Here is a 14,099-nt window from a genome sequence, read left to right as displayed (position 1 = left end):
TAAGTTACATTAGTTGTAATTTTCCGTATATCACCATATTCTTAACACTTTGTAAAAGAAGAAAATTCTTATATTTATACTATTAACCCCAATATTCATCCACCACCAAAATCACTTTTGTTATACCTACCCTAGATTATTTTATAGTTTCCTTTTAATTGATATTTATGTCCATAGACTATCCCTTTTAGCCACAATCTCATTTATAAATATGCAGTGTTAATTATACTCACTATAATGTGTTACTATCAACCTTTTTATTTCTACAGTTTTACAATAAACCTTATTAAAAATCCTACATACATTGAACATCAGCTCCCAGTCTCATCCCATATTCTATTTCCTAGTAACCTATATTCTTAGAGTTTACTTTCATAAGTTTACTCATCATATTTATGTTTGTGAGGCATGTAATTTTTGTCCTATGTCTGGCTTATTTTATTCAACAGAATATCCTCAGGGTTCATCCATGTTGTCATGTGTCCTGGTTTCATTTCTTCTTAAAGCTGAATAGTGTTCCATTGTCTGTATATGACACATTTTATCTAGTCATTCATTAATTGGTAGATACTTGGGCTGGTTCTATATTTTAGTAATTGTGAATAAGTGCAAATGTCAGTTTGCATCCTTGCTTTCAGTTCTGAATATATTCCTACTAATAGGATTACTGCATTGTATAGCAGTTCTATATTCAGCTTCTTGAGATATTGCCAAACTGTCTTCCACAGACACTATGCCATTCTATATTCCCACCAACAGTGAAAGAGTGTTCCTATTTTCCACACCCTCTCCAGCACATAGAGTTTTCTATTTATTTTTTTTTTAAGATTTATTTTTTTTATTGCTCTCCCTCCCCTCCCCCCTCCCACCCCGTTGTGTCATCTTCTGTGTCCACCTGTATTCTCGGCAGCACCAGAAAACTGTGTCTCTCTTTTGTTGCGTCATCCTGCTGTGTCAGCTCTCTGTGTGTGCGGTGCCACTCCCAGGCAGGCTGCGCTTTTCTTGTGCTGGGCAGCTCAGTGCGGGACACACTTCTTGTGCGTGGGACTCCCCTACATGGGGGACACCCATGCGTGGCACAGCATTCCTTGCGCACGGCAGCGCTGCACGTGGGCCAGCTCACCACATGGGTCGGGTCAGGAGGCCCTGGGTTTGAACCCTGGACCCCCATATGGTAGGCGGATGTTCTATCAGTTGAGCCATGTCCTCTTCCCTCTATTTTTTTAAATAATGTCCATTCTATAAAGTGTGAAATGTTATCTCATTATAGTTTTGATCTGTATTTCCCTAATAGCTAGTGATATTGAACAATTTTTCATGTGCTTTTTGGCCATTTGTATTTGCTTTTGGAAGAAATGTTTATTCAAGTCTTTTACCCATTTTTTAATTGGATTGCTTGTCTTTTTTCATTGAGTTGTATGATTTCTTTATGTAACATGGATATCAAACCTTTGTCAGATATGTTGTTTCCAAATACCTTCTCCCAATGAGTATGCTGCCTTTTTACTTTCTTGACAAAGTCTTTTGAAAAACATGTGTTTATCACTTGACTATAGATGTAAGGCTCTATTTGTGAGTTCTTGGTTCAGTTTCATTGGTCAATATATCCATGAATATATTGTAAAAATGTATAAAAACAGTAGTACCATGCTGTTTTTATCACTGTAGCTAAGTAATATGCTTCAAAGTCAGGAAGTGACAGTCTTCTAACTTCATTCTTCTTTGTAAAGACATTTTTGGCTACTTGGGACCCTTTACCCTACCAAATAAATTTGATAATTGGCTTTTCCATTTCTGCAAAAAGACTGTAGGATTTTTATCAGGATTGAATTGAATCTGTAGATCAGTTTGGGTAGGATTGACATTGTAACAATATTTAGTCATCTAATCCATGAACATGAAATAGCCTTCCATTTATTTGTCTTCTTTGGTTTCTTTTAGCAATGTTTTGTAGTTTTCTGAATACATGTTCTTTATGTCCTTGGTTAAGTTTATTCCTAAAGATATGATTCTTTTAATTGCTATTATAGATTTTTTTTTCTGATTTCCTTCTCAGATTGCACCTCAGTAGTGTATAGAAAAACTACTGGTTTTTGTGTATTAATCCTGTGTCTTGCCACTTTGTCAAACTTGTCTGTTAGTTCCAGTAGCTTTATTGTTGATATTTCAGGATTTTCTAGATAAAGGATCATATCATCAGCAAATAGTGACAGTTTTATTTTACTTCTTTTTTTTTTTTTTTTAAGATTTATTTATGTATTTATTTGTCTCCCCTTCTCCCCCCACCCCGGTTGTCTGTTCTCTGTGTCTATTTGCTGTGTCTTCTTTGTCAGCTTCTGTTGTTGTCAGCGGCACAGGAATCTGTGTTTCATCTTGTTGTGTCAGTTCTCCGTGTGTGCGGCACCATTCCTGCACTGGGCAGCTCTCCTTATGGGGCACACTCCTTACGGGGCGCACTCCATGTGGGGCAAACTCCTTGCGCGTGGAACACCCCTGCGGGGCACAGCAGTCCTTGTGTGCATCAGCACTGCGCATGGGCCAGCTCCACACAGGTCAAGGAGGCCCGGGGTTTGAACCGCGGACCTCCCATGTGGTAGACGGACACCCTAACCACTGGGCCAAGTCTGCCGCCCTATTTTACTTCTTCCTTTACTATTTGAGTGCATTTTTTTTCTTTTTCTTGCCTAATTGCTCTAAACTTCTAGCACAATATTGAAAGCAGTGATGACAGTGGGCATCCTTGTCTTGTTCCTGAACTCAGTGGGAAAGCTTTCAGTCTTTCACCGTTGAGTACAATGCTAGCTGTATGTTTTTCATATATGTACTTTACCATGTTGAGAAAGCTTCCTTCTCTTCCAATCTTTTGGAGTATTTTATCAAGAAAGGATGCTGTATTTTATCAAACACCCTTTCTGCATCAATTGAGAGGATCTTGTGTTGTTGTTTTTTTAGATTTATTTATTAATACTTTATTTTTTCTTTATTTACCCCCGCCCTTCCCCAGATAGTTCTGTCATCTTTCTGCTTATTGTTTGCTTGCCTTCTCCACGAGGCACTGAGAACTGAACCTGGGACCTCCCATATGAGAGGCAAGTGCCCAACAGCCTGAGCCACATCCATTCCCTGGAGGTTGCGGATCTGCTGGCTTATGGCATCTGCTTGTTGTGGCAGGGGCGACCTCTAGCTCATTCTGGCAGCAGCAGCATCTGATTGTCTCCTTTTAGGAGGCACCGGGACCCAAACCCAGGGTCTCCCATGTGGTAGGCAGGTGCACATCTAATTGAGGCACATCTGATTCCCTTGTGATTTTTTTTTCTTTAATTTATTAAGGTGATTTATTATACTAATTGATTTTCTTGTGTTGAACCATCCTTATATACATGGGATAAAACCCATTTGATCATGGTATAAAAATTTAAAAAAAATTTTTTTTAAAGTTATTTTTATTTATTTAAAATAAATAAATAAAATACCCTCTTCTTGTTTGCACTTGCTATGTCTGTTCATCTTCCTTGTTTCTTTAGGAGGCACCAGGAGCCAAATCCGGGACCTCTGCTTTGGAGGGGAGGTGCCTACTTGCTTAAGCCACCTCCGTTCTCTGATTTGTGGTGTCTTATTGTGATTTTCCTCCCCACGTTTCTTGTTGTGTGAGTTCATAGTGTCTGCCCGTTGTATCAGCTCACTGGCTTTTTAGGAGGCACCGGGAACCTTTGCTCCCTTTTTTGTTGTGTCTCATTATGTTTTTCTTCTTGTGTCTCTCATTGGGTCAGTTCACCTCACCTGCATGTCACGCCAGTTCACTATCTTCTTTAGGAGACCCCAGGAACCGAACCAGGGACCTCCCATGTAGCAGGCAGAAACTCAAAATCACTTGAGCCACATCCACTTCCCTATATAATTCTTTTAATGTGTTTTTGGATTCAGTTTGCAAATATTTTGTTGAGGATTTTTGCATCTATATTCATAAGAAAAATTTTGTATTTTCTTTTTTCATAGTTTCTTTTCTGGTTTTGGTGTAAAGTTGGTATTGGCTTCATAGATTGGGTTTGGTAGTGTTTTTTCCAGTTCATTTTCTTGGAAGAGTTGAGCAAGATTGGTATTAGATTGTTTTTGAATGATTGGTTGAATTCACCTGTCAAGCCACTTGTCCAGGGCTTTTCATCTTTGGGAGGTTTCTTTCTTTCTTTTTTTTTTAGATTTATTTATTCCTGCTCCCCCTTGCCGCTTGCTCGCTGTCTGCTCTCTGTGTCCATTCACTGCACATTCTTCTTTGTCTGCTTATCTCGCTTTTGTTGCATCAATTTGCTGCACCAACTCTCTGGGGGCATGGGCCATTTGCTGTCCGTGGGTGTGGGCCAGTTTGCCTTCACAAGGAGGCCCTGGAAAGTGAACCCAAGGCCTCCTGTATGGTAGATGGGAGCCCAGTTGATTGAGCCACATCTGCTTCCCTTTGGAAGGTTTTTGATGACCGTTTCAATCTCTTTACTTGTGATTGTTTTGTTGAGTTTTTCTGTTTCTTCTAGGGTCAGTGTAGATTATTCGTATGTTTCTAGGAATTTGTTGATCTCATCTTCATTTCCAGTTTGTTGGCCTAAAGGTGTTCATAATATCCTCTTACGATCTTTCTTATTTCTGGGGGTGCAGTGGTAATGTTCACCCTCTTGTGTCTGATTTTATTTATTTACATCTTCCCTCTTTTTTTCTTTATCCATCTAGCTAAGGGTTGTCAGTTTTGTTGCACTTCTGAAAGAATCAAATTTTGATTTTCTTGATTCTCTCTGTTGTTTTTTTGTTCTCAATTTCATTTTTTTTCTGCTCTTACCTTTATTATTTCTTTCCTTTGGCTTGGTTGGGATTAGGTTGCTGTTCTTTTTCTAGTTCCTCCAGGTGTAGTTAGGTCTTTGATTTTAGTTCTTTTTTTCTTTCCTGTATTCCTTTTTTATTTTTATTTGTCTTTTTTTAAAGATACATAGATCACAAAAAATGTTGCATTAAAAAATATAAGAGATTCCCATATACCTCCACTCCCCACCCCCACCCCCCACTCCTCCCAAATAAACAACCTCTTTAATCATTGTGGCACGTTCATCGCATTTGATGAATACATTTTGGAGCACTGCTGCACCGCATGGATTATAGTTTACATTGTAGTTTACACTCTCCCTCAGTCCATTCAGTGGGTTGTGTCAGGATATATAATGTCCAGCCTCTGTCCCTGCAATATCATTTAGGATAATTCCAAGTCCCGAAATGCCCCCACAGCACATCTCTTCTTCCTTCTCCCTGCCCCCAGCAACTACCGTGGCTACTGTCTCCACATCAATGATATAATTTCTTCCATTGCTAGAGTCACAATAGTTCTATAGTAGAATACCAGTAAAACCACTGTAATCTATATTTTATTCCTTCCTCCTGTGGACCATGGGATGGTAATGTCCATTCCACCTCTAAATCAAGAAGGGGCTTAGATCCCACATGGCTGATGGATGTGACTCTTCCTGCTTGCATTTGTAGACACTCTTAGTTCCCTGGTGTGGTGGTTGACCATCTTCACCTCCCTGTTAGCTGACCTGGGTAAGTCCAATGAACTGGTGAGTAGGTGTTGCAATTCCGCTGAGGCTCAGGGCCCAGCTGGCACATGGTCAGAGAATCCAGAGACTCAAGTCTCCTGAATATATACCAACCCCAGCACCAACCACAGGTTCAGTAAACGTGACAGAAGAGGCATGTGTAGAAAATTCACATCTGAGTCCAACTCCATTATACTCAGCAGCACAAATTCCAAAGTAGGGCCTACTCATAAGGCACTGAACTCCAGAACCATCTGCCATGACCATAGAACCTGTGTATCTCCATAGCCCTGAGGAGCACCGGTACCTGGGGTTGTATCTACTTTGGCTGTCTCTGGGATCCTGCTGAGAAGTGCTTATGTGTGAGCCCTCTGATGACTTTCTGACTCATTTTGAAATCTCATAGCCATATAAACTCATTTGTCTTTATCCTCTCCCCCTTTTATTCAAGATCTTTTTATAGTTGCATCAAAAGCTGGTGATTGGTAGTAATCCCTTGGTGCCAGGGAGGCTCATCCCTGGGAGTCATGTCCCAGCTGGGGGGAAGGTAATGCATAGAGTGTGGTGCTGATAGCTCTTCTTTTTTTAATACAACCATTGAGGGCTATAAATTTCCCAAACTAGGAATTCAACTACAAATCATGACTCAAGTGTTGTGGCTATTTCCTGGCTCTGACCTGATTTAAAATAAGATTAAAAAATGCATAGATCTCATAAGCTTGGAAGAAATCCTCATCATTTATTATTACTCCAAACAAGTCCTAAAAATTATAAACCTGTGATACTCCGAAGTGTTTGCCCCCAGTTGGAAAAATTCTAGATTTATCCAACTGCTATATTTCCTGTCTTTATTCTTCTGTGAGTAGTTGTATTCTTTCAAGATTACAAAAATACTTTTCTGTTTATTGTTAATAACAGCTCTCATTGCTGTTATTTTGAACAAGTTAAGAGGTACTCTTAACTTTGGTCAGTAGCTCCTTTAAGTGCTTAAATTTATGTTCTCTCTTTCAAATACCCCTTGTGCATGGTGCTGAGAAACAGGCTGACTGTGGGGAGACAGCACAAACTTTTGCTAACCTACAATAAAGACAATTAATTTTTTATTATAATAATGGAAAATATTTTGCTATATCCTGTATGTTTTGCTATGTTATGTTCTCATTTTCATTTATCTTGAGATATTTACTGAATTCTCTTGCAACTTTTTTCTTTGACACACTGATTATTTAAGAGGGTGTTCTTTAATTCCAACTTCATTCCATTATTAGCAGCATTATAGAGAAAATATTTTGTTCAATTTCAATCTTTTTTCCTTTTATTGAGCCCTGTCTTTTGACCAAATATATGGTCTATCCTGGAGAAAGATCTATGAGTACTTGCAAAGAATATATATCCTGCTGTTTTGGGGTATAATGCTCTTTAAATGTCTTCTAGTTCATTTATCATATTATTCAATCTCTCTGTTTCCTTATTTATCCTCTGTGCAGATGATCTATCCAGTGCTGAGAGTGGTATATTGAAGTCTCCAACTATTATTGTAGAGACTTCTATTTCTCCCTTTAGTTTCCCAGTGTGTGCCTCATGTATCTTGAGGTACCCAGGTTAGGTGCATAAGTATTTATTATAGTTATTTTTTCTTGGTGAATTCCTCCTTTTATAAATACATAATGACCTTCTTCATCATAACAGTTTTGCATTTAAAGTCTATTTTGTCCAATACTAGTGTCACTACTCCAGATCTTTTTTGATTAATATTTGTGTGGAATATCATTTTGCACCCTTTCACTTTCAACCTGGTTGTGTCCTTACGTTTGAGGTTAGTCTCTTGTAGACTGCATATAGAAGCCTCATGGTTTTTTTTATATATTCTATCAGTCTATATTTTTTGATTGGGTTATTCAATTCATTAATATTCTGTGTTATTATTGTAAAGGCATTACTTCGTCGATTTTATCCTTTGGCTTTCTGTTGTCATTTCTTACAATTGTCTGTCTTTTTACTCTCTAAGTTACCCTTACTAATAATGTTCATTTCTATATTCTTCTCCAAGTCTCTTGCTCTTGTTTTTTTTTCCTTTCAAGCTGTAGTACCCCCTCTTTATCTCTTGTAAACATAATCTTTTGGTAATAAATTCTCTCAGTTTTTGTCTGTGAAGACTTTAAACTCACCCTCTTTTTTAGAATTCATTTACATATTTTTATTTGAAAATGTTTATATTAGTACAGTGACACTAAATTTTAGAGACACTGGATTATCATTAGTTTATTATAAAGGAGAGACCTGGAAATTATCTACATGATGGAAAATTTCAGAACTTTAGTGTAATGGGCACCTTCACATGATGCCATTTCAATAATGATCTATTTCAGTCTACATACTTCCCAAGAATGTCACCATCTCTAAATAAGAAATAATCCTTATCATCTAGAACTACTTTGGTGCCTCCATATTCTGGGAGAAGAACTTTATCTCCAACTTTCTCACTAACTGGTTGAATATCTTCACCCTTTCCTTTAGATCCTGATCTAACAGCTAATACTGTTGTCTTCAGCACTTTTCCTTGAGATTTTTCTGGAAGCATAATGCCTCCTTTGGTTACAGTTTTGGCTGTACTCCTTTCGACCAGGATTCAGTCAAGAGGGGAAAAAACTTTCTAAGTAGCTGTCCTGCCATGACTCTGGTTGCTATAAATCATACTCTGCTAAAGTGGCACCACTGCTGCAAGGCACCCTCATTTTTGAAAGACAGTTTGCAGGATAAAGAATTCTTAGTTGGCAATTTTTCTCTTTTAATACCTTAAATACATTGTACTACTTTCTTTTTGCCTCCGTGGTTCCTGATGAGAGGTCAGCACTTAGTCTTATTTAGGTTCCCTTGTATGTGATGCATTGCTTTTCTCTTACTGCATTTGGAATCCTCTCTTTTTTATTTCTGGTATTTGTCATTCTGAATAGCAGATGTCCCAGTAGATCTATTCGGATTTATTGTGTTTGGGGTTTGTTGTCCTTGGATTCTGATATTTATGTCTTTCTTAAGAATTCGGAAGTTTTCTCTCATTGTTTCCTCAAATATTCTTTCTGCCCCTTTTCTGTTCCTTTTTCCTCCTGGGACATTGATAACGCATATGTTTGTGTATTTTGTGTTGCCATTAAGTTCCCTGAGACCATGTTCCATTTTTTCCCACTCTTTTCTCTTTGTTTTCCTGTCCTTTCAAGTTCATATGTTGTCTTCAAAATCACTAATTCTGTTTTCAAGCAATTCAAATCTGCTGTTATGTACCTTGAATGTTATTTTTTTTAAAAATTTATTTATCCCCACCCCTGAGATGGGTCCCTCATCTGTGTGTTCATTATCTGCCTCTTTTCTTTAGGGGGCACGAGGAACCGAACCTGGACCTCTTATGTGGGAAGTGAGTGCCCAATTGCTTGAGGTGATCCCTTTCCCTGGTTAGTTACGGTGTCTGCTCATTGTGGTATCTTGCTGGTTGTGGCCTACTGCTCATCTTCTTTAGAAGGCACTGGGTACCAAACCTGGGACCTCCCATGTGGGAGGCGAGCACCCAATTGCTTGAGCCACATCTTCTCTAATGAATTTTTAATTTCATCCATTGTGTCTTTCATTCCCGTAAGCTCTGTTACTTTCCCTTGCTGGCTCTCAGATTGTTCTTATATGTTCACTCATTGTCTTCTTAAAAATACCTTTCATCTCTTTAGTCATATTTTCCTGCTAGTCCTTGGATTAATTTAGGAGATTTGTGTGGTTATCGTTGACTAGTTGTCTTAAATCTGTGCGTTGTCAGCATATTTGGTTTATTCCTTTGCTTGGGCCATCTCTTCCTGTTTCTTAGTATGCCTTGTAATTTTCTGCTGATTTCCAGGCATCTGAATACATTGGTGAATTAACTCTGATGGTCAATTTGTCTCTCTTGCCTAATAGTTTTGTGCCACATCTTTTCTTTGATTTTTAGTTGACCTTGTTCTAAGTCTTTAAAATTGTCCAGTTTAAGTGATGAAAATAGGGTCAGGGGCTCATTAATGTGGTATAGATCTGATCCCAGGCATTTGAACATGAAACACCTAAAAGAAATTTTTCTTCCTTTCGGTTTCCCTTTCAGTCAGTAGATGGCACTCATCAGCAAATCCTTCCACAGAGGTGACTCTTTCAACCTCCACTTGCCTGTGATTCTGGTCTGGCCAGAGCTGAGAGTCAGTGCAGGCTCTGTTGGCCGCTCTCTGCAGCACCCTCACTCTTCCCAGGGAGGAAGATATGTGTTCCCCTCTCAGCTTCTGTGAGGCATCAGTTTTATCCAGGTTGTTTGCCATGTGGGTGGGAGATAAGTGCTGTTCCAGGCTGCAGGGTTTAGCAACTTACAGTTTTGTTTTGGCTTCTTTGTCTCTGTCCCTTGCCCTCCTGGGGGCTATGTAGCATTCTCTTGTTCTTCAGAGCCCCAAAACCTTTTGTCCTTCCTCCATTGTTTCTTAGAGAGTTGAGCCCTGTCTACCTTTCCCATGCCATCTTAATGAAAGTCTATTGATCAGCAAAAACTTAAGATCTCAGTGGATAAGTAAAAAAAGCATATAAAGTGGAAATTCACAGGAAGAAATGGAAATAGTAATCAAAGCTAGAATGTTATGCAACCTTAATAATTAAAATGCAGTTTTTAAAATCTGTGTTTTTTAAATTTCTTTTAGTTCTTTATTTCCTAAAATGCAGTTTGAAATGAGATTTGATTTTTACCGATTACAAAAAAATTCTATATGTTAGTGCTTAATGCTGGCAAATGTATGGTATAATTGTTTTTTTCTTGGCTTTGTTCCTTGAGGCAAATATTTTAGAATGCAATTTGATGGTATACTTAAGAGTATAAAAGTACTTCATTATAGTAATTTAGATATGGGAAGATAAGATACCCAAAGATGTTTACCTTACTGTATAAGGTACAAATGTAAACTTAATTTATTATCATATTCGTATCAGATAAAGTATTATAGACATTAAAAAGACTGAAGGCTAACAGTAAGAAAATCTTAATGATGGGGGGAAATCCAGACTTCAAAATTAATATTACAGTAAAGTTGAAGTGGTTCATAGTGCAGGCTCTACTATCAGGCTATTTGGGTTACAATCTCAACTCCTGTCACTTCTTAGTTATGTGTTTTGGGCTAGTTATATATCTTTTTTGCATCTCATTTCCTCATTATTAAAATGGGTGAACAATAATAGAATCTACATATTAGGCCCTAGAAAGGATTAAATGAGTTCTAGCATGTAAAACTGCTTAGAAATGTTCTTAGCATATGGTAAGTATTTAATGAATATTTTTATTATTGTAATTTTTTTGGTAGTAGTAAGAAAATATTGCATATGAGTATAACCCTGGAAAGAAATAAGTTGTTTTAGGGTAATACAATTACAATTTTCTTTTATTTCCTCCAGTTCTTGTCATGTGAATATATTACTTCTATAATGAAAAATATATTTAATGTAATATTTTATCTTTTTTTTCCCTGAAATCTTGTTATTTAAAGATTCATAAAATGCTTCAGTGCCTTGGTTACCTAGGATTTGGTGGACAATGAAATATACTACCATTCTTGAAATTAAATATTTAGGGACCAGTTTTTCATTTCAAAGCCTTTAAGTATTTGAAAATGTTAAAATCTTTATGTTTTCCATTGGTTTGATTTTAGTTCTGTTTCAAATGGTATTTTAAGTGTATTTTTGAAATGTCCAAATAGATGCAGAGAATTTGAAAGGCACTTATAACCTTTCTCACCATCTCTCCGCCACCCTCCACCTTCTTTTTGTAGCTTTGAGTCCCTCTGCTGGAGGAGGATCAAGCATCTTAGTGTTCAGAAGAACCCTGCAGAAAAACCTCCACCTAATGAACCTAGTGTCATCTGTCTACTTTATATGTTTACATGTAGAATTCTCACTAGTTTGACTAATCACTTTGTCCAGAGTATAACCGAAGTTATAAAGCCTAAAACTTAACTTTTTTTCTCAATTTTTTTTTCAGGCTTTGTCATTTTAATTCGTGCATTTTTTTTCTTTTTTATTAGAGGAATTGTGGGTGTGCAGAACAGTCATGCATAAAATACAGGATTCCCATTTAGCACCCTATTATTAACACCTTGTTGATAATTACAGTGATTAACAATTGCATTTGTTACAATTGCTAAAAGCACATTTTAATAGTTTTACTATTAACTATAGGGCATGATTTAATTTAGGGTTTACTGTTTGTGTTGTGTAGTTCCATCTATTTTTAAATTTTTAAAAAATTCTAGTGCCATATATGTAACCTAAAATTTCCCCTTTTAACCACATTTAAATATATAATTCAGTGTTGTTAATTACATTCAGTTTTGTGCTACGATTACCATTAAGTTCCCTTAGAAAAACTTTTTGTCATCCCAAATAGAAACTACATTTTAGCCTAAATTCCCTACTCCTTAGCCCCATTCCATCTCCTGGCAACCTATATTCTAGATTCTGATTCAATGAATTTGCTTATTCTGATTATTTTCAAATCAGTGCAGTCATTTTTCTAAGACCTTGTTATTTTAATTGATGTTTTGTTTTTTTTAATTCATGTTTTCTAAACCTGTTTTTCGAGGTTTGAAAAAAGGTAATGACTCCCTTTTAAAGCTATGGAATGAATGGAGGGAAATTGTAAACTGAAGTAGGGATTCATACTAGCATATTGACAGCATTCTATGTGAGGGAAGTTCTTGTTTCATATCCAACATAAGCAATCTTTCATAAATCATCTTATTCTGTGTTGGTAAATTAATAAGGTTTTAAATCTCTCACCATGTTGTTTCAGAATTTTTTAGCTTACTTCTTGTTCTTTTTGTTACATGTCCAAAAACTGTTAAAAGACCAGTCAATTTTGAATACTTTTTGACTTACTAAAGTCTCTTCTCAAGTTTCTGATTACTTCTTAAATGTTAAAAGTGGTATTTGTGGATTGCTGACTGTGGGGGTGAAGAAGAGAGATGATAGGTTAGTAGACAAAATAGGGGATTATTGTGATGTATATCAGTTTTATATATACAGAATTACGGGTGACAAATCCTAAATATGTGAAATTCAAATGACTTAGTGTGTGAATTTTATGACAAATTTGGTAGAGCCTGTAAGATTTTTGCCTTTATAATTTTGGCATGTTCTAGATGGTTATAGTTACTACATAGCAGTAATGCTATATTAATAAGGAGTTCTTATATTGTTATGTTTCCCCAGGTTCTGTGGAAAGAAATTTTTTTCTAGGTTTTTGTTAGGTTTTGCTAACTGTCTTCCTTAAGATGAGAATGAGAAGACCTTGCATTTTGTGTTTTCTGGTTATATTGGCGAATAGTATATCCATTACCAAAAACAAGCAAGCAAGCAAAAACAACAACCAAAAAAACTAAACTGACTTTAAAAGCTATTTCTTTTAAAGGTGTTCTGACATTTTTTTAAAAGATGGTGCATAAAATGCCCTAAAAATAAATTGGATAGTTATCTTCAAATGTTTGCAGGACTTTAGATGTCAGGTTAAGACCAACAAGTGGAAGTTACAGAAAAGCAAATAATGATTTGGTGTAAGGAAGTTTCAAATAAAGCTCTTTTTCACTGAATGCAGGAGGATGGCATAGCTCAGATGTATCATAGAAGAAATTCTTGTAGTGGCTGGAAAATGGACTAAATTGGTAGGTTCTTTTCAACTCTTTAAGATTCTATTGTTGTAATTTTTTATTTCATTCAAGAGCAGATCACTCATATTTTCTATTTAGCTCCTCTGTGGCAATTAACAAATAATGAAGAAAGATGAAGAAATATGACAAGTTCTCTCCTCTCCAGTGGTGTCAAGGAATTGTTTGTAATAGATGAGTATGTTTTCTAGATCTTTTGAAATGTATTCTCTTAGGCATCAACAACTTTAATTATATAGTGTTTTTATTTCCAGAGGTACTGATGATGATTTATAAAAGATGATGCTCTTTTGTAAATTTATTACTCTTTGGCCTTGATGAATGATATAATTTACTATGACTCTGGGTTAATTTGGGGTTAAATCAGTTAATCGAATAGTTATTAGATGCTTCTATGTGCACAGTAACAGGACATATGTTAGTGTGTGTTGATATGTACTGAAACCCCCAGGGAGTAAAGTACTACATGGTTTCTTGTGACTATATAAATAGTTCTTGTGTGTTGTCAGTTTCTTGTTGATCTCTATATTAGTTTTTTATTGGTGCCATATTAACAAATACTTAGTGGCTTAAACAACACAGCTTATAGACTATAGGTTAGGAATCCAGGCAGGCTCAGCTGCATACTCTGCTTACAGTCTAAGGCAAATCAAGGTATTGGCAGGGCTGGGTTCCTTTTTGTATCTCTGGAGAAGAATCTACTTCCAACCTTATTCAGGTTCTTGGGCAGTATTCAGTTATTTGTAACTGTAGGACTGAGATCCTTAGCTCCCTCCATCTTTAAGTCAGTTGTGTCAAATACTTTTTTGTGCTTCGAGTTTCTCTCACT

General features: G+C 36.6%; 1 protein-coding gene across 8 annotated transcripts in view; it reads left to right on the top strand.

Annotated features, from left to right (window-relative positions):
- CHD9 (chromodomain helicase DNA binding protein 9) overlaps positions 1-14,099 on the top strand; it is a 330,078-nt gene that overhangs the window by 91,963 nt on the left and 224,016 nt on the right. The window lies entirely within an intron of this gene.

The sequence above is a fragment of the Dasypus novemcinctus genome, chromosome 18 (genome assembly GCF_030445035.2).
Source record: "Dasypus novemcinctus isolate mDasNov1 chromosome 18, mDasNov1.1.hap2, whole genome shotgun sequence".
Lineage (NCBI taxonomy): Eukaryota > Metazoa > Chordata > Mammalia > Cingulata > Dasypodidae > Dasypus > Dasypus novemcinctus.
This window is presented reverse-complemented; position numbering and strand designations above follow the sequence as displayed.